Source organism: Pinus tabuliformis, chromosome X (genome assembly GCF_031772625.1).
Source record: "Pinus tabuliformis cultivar Carrire ecotype Pingquan chromosome X, CPIR1, whole genome shotgun sequence".
NCBI lineage: Eukaryota > Viridiplantae > Streptophyta > Pinopsida > Pinales > Pinaceae > Pinus > Pinus tabuliformis.
The window spans coordinates 220228058-220242625 of NC_142308.1; the positions used below are offsets into that span (position 1 = coordinate 220228058).

At 36.1% G+C, this 14568-nt stretch overlaps 1 pseudogene; it reads right to left on the minus strand.

Annotated features, from left to right (window-relative positions):
- Positions 1-14289, minus strand: part of LOC149139131 (boron transporter 1-like) — a 32127-nt pseudogene extending 17838 nt beyond the window's left edge.
- Between the last annotated feature and the right edge of the window lie 279 nt (positions 14290-14568).

The following is a 14568-nucleotide window of genomic DNA, read 5'->3' on the forward strand; positions in this document are numbered from 1 at the left end:
CTCAATTTGAACCACTATTGCTTCCTTTATTTACCATCCTTTATGCCCAAGCTTTGTATTGAATATGTAGCCCTCACCCAACTTCAATCCATGTTGCAAAAGATCTACCTTGTCTCCAATAGAAAATGTAGAAGAAACATTTGCACCTATAAACAAATGTAAATAAGGTTAGTATTTACTCAATAAAACATTTAATATACTATCAATAATATTTAACACATGCCTCAATATTTTTATTTACCTATGTTGTGCCTCAAATCTATGATCTTCCATGGATGTATGTCCCCTTCATTAACATCCTCATCAATCAAATGTGGTTGAGTGATACCAATTATCAAAATTGTAACATAACCTGCATTAACCCTTTCTCCGACATAATAAGTTCTAGACTCTGTAGATTCGACCCTTCCTAGCCCAATGACCTGATCATTAATAAGGAGATCAACATAGTCCCCTTTTTCCGAAATTATATTTTCCATTGTAGCTTGTATCAATTCTGTAACAAAAATTAAATCATAACATGTAATTAAAAGGTTGAACCATGTAAAGTGTGACTTTATATTTTCGCAAAAACAAAACTTACAAAAAGAGTAATAAAGATGCAATAATTTAAATAGTATGGTAGTCATATTGTATGTAATAAAACATTGTTTCCCACCATCTAGTGCCTACTACCAAAAATTACTTTACATACAAATTACACCAAAAAAATATATGAAGACCGGGCAATTAGAGATATAGATAGTATCATAGAATGAAAAATATAACCTCGTATCAAACCACCAAGTTCCTATTTAACTTTAGAAATGACACTTGTAGTCTTGATGCATGTTTATGAATAATGATCATAAGAAATTTGTAGAAGTTGAAGAACCAAAACATGGTCCTTTGGAAAATATAAGAAATTCCAAGATCGATGCTACATAAGATGTCTAAAATCCCCATGAGAAGGAGAAATTATATTTATATTTCACTTAGTAAAGATGTTTGATGTATGAACTTGATAATCGAAAGCCAAACTAGAGGTTTTCTTCCAAATAAAAGTTTTGGTACTGTAAATACTAGGTAATTCTCATTTTTATTCTAAAAGCAAAGAAATTGCATTGGAAGAAAATTATAGTATACCTCAATAAGACATTTATTCATAAACTTCAAAATTATACAAAGCTCACATTATTCTCCATGGATCAAATAATTATGATTGGATTATTGTGTTTGTGCCAAAAGGAAAGCTATACCGTTATCTTTCCTTCCAACTCAAGCACAAATGTAGTGCCAACAATAACATATATTTATATACGATTATTTTGCACTATCATTGATCTTCATAAATTGTTCCAAATTCAATAAAAAGGCACATCAAAAGCTATAACTCTAACCATTGTGATCATTTAAACAATGTCACTCCTAGAGCATTGGTTGCATAAGCGTAATGGTGTCTAGAAGAAAGTTACTAATCGCTAGGTATCCTTCTTGCATAATCACAAATGCACTGCCAAGAATAATATCAGAGCACTAACCTTGGTGAGGGTGAAATCTTGATAGTTTTCCTTTTGGCACAAGAACAAAGATCTAGTGCATTCTATAATTCCTTCTAACACAAATACAAGCACATTTCCAACAATAATTTTGCATTGCTTAAAAAAAAATTAACACATGCAAGATTTACTTCTATCACAAACACAAACAAATTTTCAACTGCAAGATGAAGGAAATTTAACACATTCTAACCTTCCTTCTAGCAAAACGACAAACATATTTCTAATAACAACATTGCATTATGAAGGAAATATAATGTGCTAGCTTTCCTTCTATCACAAGTAGAAGCCCATTTCGAACAACATTGCACCTCAAATGAAAGCTAACAATCAATATCATTCCTTCTACTACAAACATAAGCATATTGCTAGAAGCAACATTACATGGTCAAATAAATCTAGCACATGCTAGATTTCCTTCTAGCACAAACACAAGCACATTGCCAATAACAATATTATAAGGTGAACAAAATCCACCACACGCTAAATTTCCTTATAACATAAATAGAAGCATATTACTCACAAAAACATTGTAAAGTAAAAGAAATCTTACACATTCTAGAGTTTCTTCTAGCACAAACACAATCACATTGTCAAAAACAACATTGCAAGGTGGAAGATATCTAGCATATGCTTGATTTACTTCTAGCATAAACACAAGCACATTGCCAACAATAACATTGTAGGCAAACGAAATCCAACGCGTAATAGAATTTCTTCTAGCACAAACACAAGTACCTTTCCAACAATATTGCATTGAAAAAGAAATCCAATGCAAGTTATATTTCATTCTAGCACAAATACAAGCCCGTTGCCAACAACAATATTGCATTGCGAAAGAAATCTATTGCATTCTAGATTTTATTCTAGTACAAACACAAGTACATTTCTAACACCAATAGTGCATTGAAAAATAAATTTAGTGCATGTTAGAATTCCTTCCACCATACACAAACATATTGCCAACATCAATATTGTAGGGTAAAAGAAATTTATCTCATGCTATATTTTCTTCTATCACAAACATAAGCATATTTCAAATAACAATATAGCAAGGTGAATTAGATCTAACATGATATTTGTACTTATATCTCAAACACAAACATGTCACCAATAACAACATTGCAAGGTGAATGAAATCTAACACATGCTAGATTTCCTTCTCTCGCAAACACAAGCACATAACAATATTGTAGGGTGAAAGAAACATACTGCATATTAGATTTACTTCTAGCCCAAACAAGCATATTGCCAAAAACACCATTGCAAGACAAAAGAAATCCGGTGTGATAGATTTCCTTCTAGCACAAACACAAACACATAACATTGTAGGGCTAAAGAATCTAGCGCATGCTAGATTTTGTTATAGCAAGAACACAAACATATTACCAACAACATTCTAGGGCAAAAGAAATCTAGCACATACTAGATTTCCTTTTAGCACAAGCACATTGCCAATAACATCATTGTAAGGTGAGGGAAATGTGGCGCATACTAGATTTCCTTCTAGCACAAACAATTGAATTGCAAACAACAACATTGCAATGCGAAAGAAATCTAGTGCACACTATATTTCCTTCTAACACATATACAACCACATTGTCAATAAACTCATAAAAGGGTGAAAGGAATCTAATGTATGCTATATTTCTTTCTAACACAAACACAAACACATTATAACATTTCTAGATAAAAGAAAACTAGCACATGGTAATATTTACTTCTAGCACAAACAAAAGCATATTGCCAACAACCACATTGTAGTGAAAAAAAATCTATTACATGCTAGATTTCTTCGAGCCAAAATAGAAGCATGTTGTCAATAACAACATTGCAAGGTGAAGAAAATCTAACACTTGTTAGATTTACGCATAGCACAAACACAAGCAAACAACAACATTTTTGCCAAACAAGTAGTTCAACAAGATGTGAGTAAAAAGGCCTTATAACTCCCTTTATCAGACATTGCCACTCAACATCTCAAATTTTCGAAGTACTCATAAAACCTTCGATAGATGGAAGTTTATTAGGAGATAGTCTTTTAGGCTTCCCGTGGCCAGAATGAATAAACTTTATCAGTAGAGATCTGCAAGATCCCACTCACAACTTGAGCAACAAATAAGTCCACACGTGAAGTTAAAGGATCCTTTCTAAGTCTTTGAAATTCCACCATTAATTCCACATAGGAATCGTGAACAAAAGCCATCAATTCCTTATTCCAAGAGGCAATAATTTGATTGTGTGTGTCATGTTTATTTTTAAAAGCAGTTACGAAGGCTTCATTTTTAAATAGATATCACCCCGCATTGTGGCATATAAGAAAACATACAATGATCGTCACTAGCATGCTGACTGAGAAATTCAATGGAAGGGGGGATAAGATGCAATTATCTAAACAAACCCTCGTAGTTTTTCCATTTTGGGACACATTTGTAGCAACACCAACAATTTGAGCCAAGTTGTAAGACATATACCTCCTGTCCAATGCCACACTTGTCTGTCCGGAGCCAAGGGTAATGGCAACAAGCCATTTGTCAGTAATTTCGCTCCCATCTTCAACTATGCATACATCTATAGTATGCAATTTTGTCGCAACACTTGAGCTACTAAATAGATTTGATATTTGAAATTTTCTCCACTTTTTTTTTCAGGAAATAAACTCCTTAGAATGGAAAATGTGGGACCCATAGAGACAACATATTTCTGGCATGGAAATGATAATCCTGTTTCTCGAGTTGACAATAACACCTTTTCAACTGACATAAAAACCAACAATACAACAAAACCATGATCTTTAAATTTGTTAAATAATCATTTGATTCTTTGATCACCACTTTCAACATCGTCTTTTGTAGAGTTAGACTTCAAAGGCATACAAATAATTGTAGAATCAGATGATCCCCAAAAAGAGTTTTGCTAACAGAAAGTGGAAGAAATTGATCTTGGAACCTCCCAGGAAAATTTTTACCTCGTAAATAATACATTTTTGCACTTGGTGATCTTGAAGGTATAAAATGACCAGGTTCAAAGACGTATTAAGGACCAAACCCAAAGGATCAAATAAATAAAGAAATCCATCAGAAACTATCAATGGAAGGTCACATAGTAGGTAACAACTCAGTAAGCCTAAGCCATAGCTAAGGGTTTGACCTCGAAGTTTCCATGGAGGATTAAGATGGAGAATGCATATTTCCTCCATACTTAGCACAGTCTCTTCAAAAGTAATTATGAGAGCAGGCCCCTCGAATTCACCTAGATTAGGTTGAAGTAAAGATTGTCATGGGTGATCCCACTTATCATATATAATGTGTAATTTCTTTCTTTGGCATTGGTCTGCTATCTCTGACAGGTCAAACAATATAAGGTCGTCATTCCCATATCTCTGAAACAATTCAGTTATTCTAGTATGATCCATACAAGGCAAATCTTTTGACATTTCTTGATCTATAAATGACATATATCGTAGTGACTTTGCACCAAGTCACTCAGCCAAATCATTGCTTATAAATCAACAAAGTGTAATGGTGATTCTCTGTTGTGAAGACCCATATGAAATGTGTTGTAATGATGATAAGACCAATGCAACTACTACTAGGATACCCACTTACCTTTCCCTTTATCCTACAAAACACTCCCAGGTGTGAAATCCTTTTTTTGCCAAGTGTTTGCTTGTAAAAGGGGAAAGTAATGAATAATTTAAACTGGCAGAATAACTTTCTTTGGGGAAAACAGGATGGAAAACATGAAGCCTCATCTCCTTACCAAGCAAGGCTAACTAGGCTTGATTGATATCCATGACCGAGGAACTATATTAGTGGTAAAATTTGTTGTTTGCACTATGATTGGTGATGAACCTTGAAAGACACACGTGCTATCATCTTCAAAATGTTAACAGTTACACATCCATGGCATCTCTGGTTCTTCCAACTTCTATGACATAATCAGTGTAGTTGAAGCCTTGGAGATTTCTGGATCCAGTGTTCTTAGAAGAATGTGGCAGGGTTAGAATTTGGTATCCAAGTAGTTACTCACCTTTATCACAAGCTGACCAACTGGTTTTCCTATTCTATATTACTCTCAAGATCTACTTACATGCCACAAACAAAAGAAGGTATTGTAAAAACAATCTCTCTCTGTTTCTAAAGGAAAACAATCTCTGTGAAATGACCAAAGATAATTTTTTGTTATTTTTGTAACAGTTGCCTCGAGAACATTGTCGGAGAACTCATAATCCATTGCAGCATTTGAAAATGACACGGGGCACTGATTCTCAAGCATTTCTTGTTTGTTAGAATGAACTAGGTCCTATAAAAGGTAAGTCTGTCAACCCAAAATTTCCTTGCACAAATGGAGGGTTAATCTAGCTAGACTCCATCATGTTGGTTTGTTAAAATTGGAAAATAGGGCCAAATTCCACTTTGGACAGCTCCTGTGGGAAAGATTATTGCAACATTAAATTCCTCTCTTCGATAAGACCAAAATCGATCTAAAGATCGCCAAATTTGGATAAGGAAAATGGGTTTTCGAATTTATGTTCTCTCAAGTAAATTTATAAGGTCGGCCTCATCCTTATGTCGACTCATCAAGCCTAATGGTCACATCCCATGAGCCCCCATTGAATTGTATATATAGAGGTGTCCTCTCACCACATTTCAACACATCCAAGTGCATCATCCACACCTCTGAAAAAGGTGGATATCTAAGGCAAGGACGTAGGTGTCAAGAGTCAAGTTTATGAAGATGTTTATCTCTATTTAGGGTGCAGTTTCCTTGGGAGAGAGTCACAGGTCTGAGGCACCATGGGTGGAGGCTAGAGGATTGTCTGGGAAGTTTAACTCTTGATTATGAGAGTGAGTTTCTTGTTGGATAGGGCCGCAGTCAGAGGTATGCTCATTGGGTATTTTTCTGTGCCATTTGGTGTGTTGCATCTCTATTACAAGCCACGGAAAGAGGGCTGCTACAACAACTTATTGGTAAGCAGTTTGGAGGGTGTAAAATCCTTCTCTCTAGGGCACATATGCCAAGGCTAGAGCGCAGCTAGGTCAAGCACTCTTCCATGTGTTTGGGACTGCTTTGTAATCTCTCATAGGTCCAAACTGCAGCAAGGAGGAAGATGCATCCGAGAGGGAGTTCTGCATGATGTTTGGGCTTGTCATAGTTGGATGTTTCTCTCCTACAGCAGGCCACATACCTAGCTGTGTGTTACAAGTAGGCCGCAGGCCTTGACAACCTTGGACAGGAGGTTGAAATGCTGGCAGGAGGCTGCAGGCCTTGGATCTCTGGATGGGAGACTGTGACTCTTATCTTTTGTTTGATTAATAGTCCAAACCATCAGCAAATTGGAACAGAGGTGTTTGGAGGAAGGCCACAGTCAGGTAGGGGTCTAGGAGCAAAGAAAGAAGGTTGTAACAGTTTGCCATCAAACCCTCTCAATAATTGGCATTATCTAAGTTCATCATTACAGAAGTGTTTCAGCCCTTTAAGATCCTCGACCTGCATTGTTTCTATGACTCACATTTTATGATTTGCATTCTATAAACTCTGCCTGCCTGGTGTTCATAAGAATCACTACAGATCTCTCAAGTCCCATGAAAATGACTCATTATGTCTACACAACACCTTGATATGTAAAATAGTCTGTTCAAACTCCATATTGGCCATGATATGATGGATAAGATATGACACATGGAAATTGATACTCTGCAAATCCCATGATAGTGACCACAATTCTCATCAATAACATATTTGTACTGTTGGAACCTTGTAGTATAACATAATTCAGATTTCATTAACGTCATACTAATCAAGCTTGCACCTGTGATTATTATTTGAAGCTGTCTAAACTATAATCTAGCCAGAGATAGCTTGCTCCTGTAATACGACATTATCTCAGTGCCCTGAAATTAGTATCTATGACATATCTCCTTAGATCTGGGTTATAAATTGACAAGAACCTCGCATAGAAGTAACATTGACAAGGTTAAGTCTTTAGCACAGTAAACCCTGTAGCTGCTGGTATATGATATAAATATAAATGGCACAATCCTGAGGATGAAGATAAATGACAGAAGCATCATATGGGGTTCAAGTTGATCACACCCTTGTATTGTGTCAATCTTTGAATATCTAATTTTATTAGTTGAAATACCTCTGTGGCTCAAATCTGAAGAATATAATTTGAGATAGTATGTCCTAAGCTTTTCATCTTGTGAAGATCAACCTTGGAACACTATGATGATTACCTTGTTCACTTGATCATCCATAACTGATTGGTGGCTTACTACTATTGAATATTGCTATATCCCTTCTGGAGATTGAAATATCGAGTCATTGTCTCTAAAGCAATAGCTCAAAAGGTCACTTCAATTGCTTCTCCAGATATTCTATTGACAATACTTTCAGATAGTTACATTTGTTGAGAGTAGCTGTTGTATGAATTTTGCAAAGGCTGAGAATTGTGAAAGTCTTGACATTGAGATCATTATACATGAGTCAGTATTAGTTTTCCTTATCAAGCCTTTCAGGACCTTTCCTATAATAGCTCACATCAAATCACAAGATCCCAAAATGGCTTTTCCTGGTTGCAGTCAACCTCTGACAGATATGTCACCTATACTAAAGTGACACAAGAAACAGGATTGTCATAATGTATGACACAAATTCGCATCATTAAAGATGGTGTGACCCACCATAAGCCTTATGCATTAGATAGGGAATTGTTTGCCAGGGAAAATAAAGTGGAAAGATGAATAAGGTGTAGGATGATTTTGGTGAGATCTAACCAATTTTGGGAACAAAAGGGTAATCAAAACAAATATGCACAACTATGGTATCATTAAAATAACCTATTTAATCATTAATGTTTGTGCACAAAGCTATCAATGAAACAGTGATCCTCATTAATCCTTAGTGACAAATAAAGAGCATCAAGACAAAGTGTGCTAAAATAGTCTGTAGTTGTAGCTAATACATGTAAAAATTACCTTAATGGCTTTCTTGGAAGTTGTCTAAATCAAATCCTGTTGGAACTATCCTGCTACAAGAATACAAATACACATAAGAACCATTAAACTATATTTTCAAAAGGCTGTTCACCAAAACCCTAGTTGGTTATTAGAGCATGATAAAATTTATTTCCTGTCATATCTTCACTTTTATATATAAACTCCTGTGTATGCAAGTTCAGCCTTTTAGGATCTGAAGCACCCATGAAAGTGCCTCTGCATATCATTGATCACATAAAATAGTTTGAAAACAGTTGAATTAATACATGAATACACATTGAGAAACAAAATCTGCATGGCATGTTGGCAGAATATCGAATATAACAACAATTGTTATGCATAACATCAATAACTTAAAATATTGGGACAAGAGACAATTATCATTTTATATCATAAGTGTTTCTAATTCCTTCAAATCCACTCCAAGGTGCACCAAAGACATCATTTCAACTGGATTGCCTTCTTGCAAAAATTTACAGTGGTCATCAAATACATTAAAGGTACACACAACCACAGTTATACAGATGTTCTGGGAATACCAAAGCCACTCCATTCCCTCCATCTATATTAAAGGTTCCTGAATCTATGAAAAGTTGAAACCCATCCCCCCATCAAAATTGGCACAAAGAAGCAACCAAGGGCACCCACAATAAAGAATAACATGCATAGAAGCCAACACTTAGCACAGATCTGAAATCATGCTGCTAAGGTCTTGGGCTTATAAATCCATTTACCAAAATCATTTCCCCACATTTGGATAAGCATATCCCATTTTCCTCACGTGTTTCTTGAAAAGAAAAGGAATTCCTAGGAATTTAAAAATCTGGCTTGCCTTGACCCAAACCCACCCTTGTGTTTTAAGTAAATCTGGCATCTTCTGTGAGCTCTACCTTTAAGTCAATCGGGCATGTTTTGTGAGCTCTACCTGTAGCAATAGGTTTTCACTCATTGAATGTTTAGAGCTAAGGGCCTTGCAGAAAATGCCTAAGTAATCTATAAGACATTATCAATTGACTCCAATCTAGAACAATGAGTTTTAGCCCATTCAAAAGATTATTTGGATACGGTTTGTGCAGATGAATCCACTTTAATGACACCTTGCTTGACCCTATGAGATATCAGACATACACTGGCCTCTGTTTGGCAACTTGATCGGAAAAGGATTAACTCTGGTTTACACTCTTTAAGAGAGAGGCAAGGTTAGGTCTTGGTGAATAATATCTTAAAAGCCTTTAGAGAAATTGGCTCAAATGCAAGAGGTAGAATAAAGGGATACCATGCTATCATGTAAGTTTTTTCAAAGCTGGTTTTGATGACAAGGATGTTATGGCCATAATGACTGGGCCATTCCATGCCTTCACAGACTGCAATAATATTGGCGATGATGAATCGCCCTTTGATGAAACAAGTCTGCCCAAGTTTGATAATAATCATGAGAATATGCTTGATTATGAGCATTGAGCTTTGGTAAGACTATTACATGCAACATTCAACAGAGTGATAGGCTTCCAGCTCATAGTCACTTTGGAATCATTGGGTTTGGGTATAAACTTGATAATACCTTTGTTTAAGTTGGTTCTCAATGATTGCTCTTGTGATGGATTCTTTGTAAACCTATACAAAATGTTTGGATTGACAAAGTACTAGGTAGCATTATAGAATTCACACTGGAATCTGTCTAATCCCAAGACTTACCATCATCATTGATCATGTTTGAGAGGGTAGCAGCTAGCTTACCCAAGGTCAAAGACTAGTCACACAATATTCTGTGTGCTTAGTCTTTGCAATTGAAAATTCTTTTGTAGGGAGAGTTAAGAAGTAAAATGTTTTTCAATTTCATCTTTTAAGCCTACCCTTGGTTGATTTGATAGTGGATATTATCTTCAAGCCTTCTTTTGAATATAGATCCCCTAACAATCCTTGCACTATGATATTCTGCAGATGATTAGATCATAAACAATCATACAAACAGAAACTGTTTTCCATTGAGAAGAATCTATATACCCCTCTCAAGGTCCTGCAAGGCAAGGACATGAATTGAAAAGAATATATATACTCTTCTCAAAAGAATATATATACGTTATGCATGAGGTTAATTCTATACTATCTTGAGGAAAAACAAAAGGCTTGGGTTAGATCCGGTAGTCCAAAGGGAATATCTTCTATTGCTTGTCTAATTGAGGGCTTTCTCGAGCATTGGGGCCCTGGTTTCCGATGATATGAAAATACCTTTCAAGACCTTGTGGTAGACATACAAGAAGAAGAAGCTCCCACCTCTCTTGAAGATGATAACAGTATCACTGAAAAAGACCCTCCAAATTCAAAAGATTAGTTCTTGGACAGGCTACTTGTGACCAACGTGGCCCCACATTAAACCCCATCCTCATCAAAGAACAGCTATGTGTTGATGTATCTGTCCTAGATTCTATGAATGATTTGCATGAAAACAAGGAGCATGATAATAATTTTCACCATTGTGAGGATGCCAGTCATGATTTCCTACATGACAAAGTGATAAACAGAGGAAATGAAGAATTTTTTAATATTTCCACCGATGATACAACCCAAATGCAGTTCTAGACAGGTAGAAACCATGTTTCTACCCCAAAAGATCAACCATATGAAAAGGATGATGAAGATCATGCTTCCCTTGCTGATAATTTAAATCCTGAAAACACTTTTGAGGTCACAGAAATATAGTTCAATCACACTAATCCTATTTTCATAGACACTGAAATTAAGGGAGCTGTAGACTTTCATGGTAATATACTTGGCACCTCAACATTTCATTGTGAGTTTGAGGAGTAATGTAACCCCCACGTTGCACTTTGATGTTAATCATGATCGTGTAAGAAATAAATGGAAGTAATCATGATTTCCTACAGTTTGAGGTCAATAAACTCAAAAGGTTTTTCAAAGCCAGCAAAGTAATAATGTGACCTTTATTATTATCTGAGTGAAGAAACAATTAATATTATAGTTCAATCCTCAAAGATCCTATATCATGGAATCCAACAGTCCTGCTATTTTTTATGCCTACAATCTGAATTTGTTCCTCAAGCCTGATGGGATAGGGAAGTCTCTTCCTTTTACTGTCAATACTCATCTGGAAGAAAATGTTATTGACATATGTGATGGATATTCCTTGGTAGACGAACAAAGGGTATGTTATAAACACACAATTATTGAAGCTTTCAGTCATACAGATCCATTTCCACCTCTAGATGGCTCTATTGTTGACAATAATAAAGTTGGACAGCCCAGAATATTGATGAAACCTGTAATGAAACCCTCGATGACATATACAACTACAGTGCCCAGAATGAAAACGATGTCAAGAAAATAATTTATGAAGAATACAGGCTTGACCAAATAAAAAATTTCTCTCTGGACCACATCAAATGCAAAGATGTTCTCTTCTTCATGAACATGTGGACAATCATTCATGCACTAGATTTTTAAAAGGAAATGTAGACAACGAACCTCTAACAAATCCACATGAAGTCAACGTTGAGGGACAATTTTGGGGCCTGGAAAAGGTGCACTCTGGAATGATCGATGATATAGGTCAAAATGATCTTGAAACCAGCAAGAGGACGTTTTCTCAACCTAGTCATAAACAAGATCTGGCTGCTCTGACCACTCAGCTTATGGGGTTTAGGGTTTGATGGTGATACAAGCACCGTTATGAAGTGTTGTGTCTTTGTATCAATTTCTGGGCATTATATTTCATAAACAGACTCTAAGACATTACTTATAGTGGACCACTATAAAACAATCAGGTTCCATCTTTCTAATTCCCCTCACTGTGTGTTCAATTTTTGAATGAGAAACGACCATTTGTGGGTATTATTGGTCTTCTGGATCAAATGTGCATGACCTTGAAGGCTCTAATTTTTCAATGGCAATAGGATGAAGTTAAATTGACAAAAATGGACCTTAAACAAAAGTTTTGTACCATTACTTGGGTCAAACTTATCGGTCCATTCATCACTGCAATTACACAATATTAGAAACATCCAAACACCTCAAGTCTCTAAACAAAGAATCTGGTGTAAACTCATTGACTCCAGACGACAACAATACTAGAGGCGGGCATCAGAAATACCATGTAACATCCAATGGGAAAATACGTTTTATACACGAAATCAAATGCAGTCAGAGTATTTTCTAATGTTAGAACCCTGGAAAATTATGGAAGACGTACTCGTTCATTTTGATTAAAGGTCAAAATACTGATTATAATATAGTGCAAGGCAATTCCAAAAATCTCTTAATTGGAGACAGAATACACTTTCTATTAATATGTGTCCAAAGGTAAACAACTACATTCATACATGAAAGAAGGAATTCTCTTAACTATTCAATACTTCCTAACAACTATAACCCATTCCAAAAATTAAAAAATGCCATTTCATCTAAGGAAGAAATAAGTGAGTGAACTGACAAAAAAAATTAAAACAGGTTCCCAATAAGATATTCTCAAAGGGAATCTATGCAAGTTCATTCATATTCTCAAAGTAGACAATGACATGAAAACTTTCTAGTTTGTAACTGAGGAATACCAGAGCACAATGAAGATGCCAAAGAAATATATTTTTAACTTGCAAGTTATCCAGTTTAAAGTGCATGATGCTAATCAATACCAAATACAGAAGTGCAGGCTGTGGTAATCATGTCAAGATTCCTGCAGCAAGAGCAGCAATCAAACCAGTCGTATATCCTGAAAGTGCATGCCAAAAATACCTGCAGCCCCTCATAACAAGCAATTTTGTATCATTGCCAAGATCCCTGTTCTTTCGGTAATCGGAACAGAGCACTAAAGCGAGGAGCATCCTGGAATTTCCTGCATTGTGATTCAATATAAAGTTTAAAGAATGAGTAGGTGGATGTGAATAAGGTGCTCACTATTTATGAGTCCTCACTTTTAACAAACCATGACATCCATAGAAATATTGTTCATAAGAACATTTGTGTAAAAAATAAACTAAATAAAGCGTTCAAACAAAATGGTATCTTCCCACTAAAATGGCACCAACTACAACAACAATCTGCTGATGGTTTAAACAAATTAAAGAACATGTTAAATAGTTAATACTGACAGAGTTAATGACAGGTTAAGAGAAAAGACTTCATTCTGGAGCAACAATGAAGTAAAGTAACTCTCTTTATTGGAGATCTTATACACAAAGTTTGGTGTACCTGAACAGGTATTGAATATCTTATAAATAAAGTTTGGTGTACCCAAACAGGGCCAAAATGTATCTCATGTATGCAGTTAATCTCTTACAAGCACCCTATGTCCATTGATCAATTCACTGTAATACTAAAATAGTAAATAGTTATATCATGGCCAAATATGACATGTAAGGTTCCTGAACAAAAACTGTCTGATAAACAAAGCAGGAATACAATATTATACTGGAATATACTTGATGAAACATCTAAAATCTGAAACCACCTGACTGTTACATCTTTATAAATTATTCCAAAAAAAATTATAGACAAGAACATAAACAAATAATTGTTTTGAAAATGGCAGAAAACGAAGAGGAAAAGAAACCCTAGCGGAGCTCTGATGGTCATCGATAATGGAATTACTATGGCACTGCTGCCAGGCACCTGACGGTAAGGGTTAACCTCCACAGCTTGCCAGACTCCGTTCAACCTTACCTCCTTCCCACGGGCTCTCTAGCATTTTCCGTTCCTATGGTCCTCCCGCCTTCCTCGTAGTCCGTAACCACCATCGACCATTTTCCTATCGGTTGCAATGGACCTGGACGAGGTGGACTATACGGAGGACCCCAATCCCCATGAGGTCATTTGGTCTCGCCATCACGCTATGTCGGGCTCTAGTCCTTTTGCCGCATCTCTGCGACCTCTGTCAGCTCCTAGCTCTGCACTGGACAAACTTGGGCCATCTGTGCCCCATCCTCCACCCTCTATCAACATCGAAGATGCCTCCGGCTTGGACTACCCACCGCTTTCCCCGACTACCTTGAATCTCCTCGGTACCTACCTGCAAC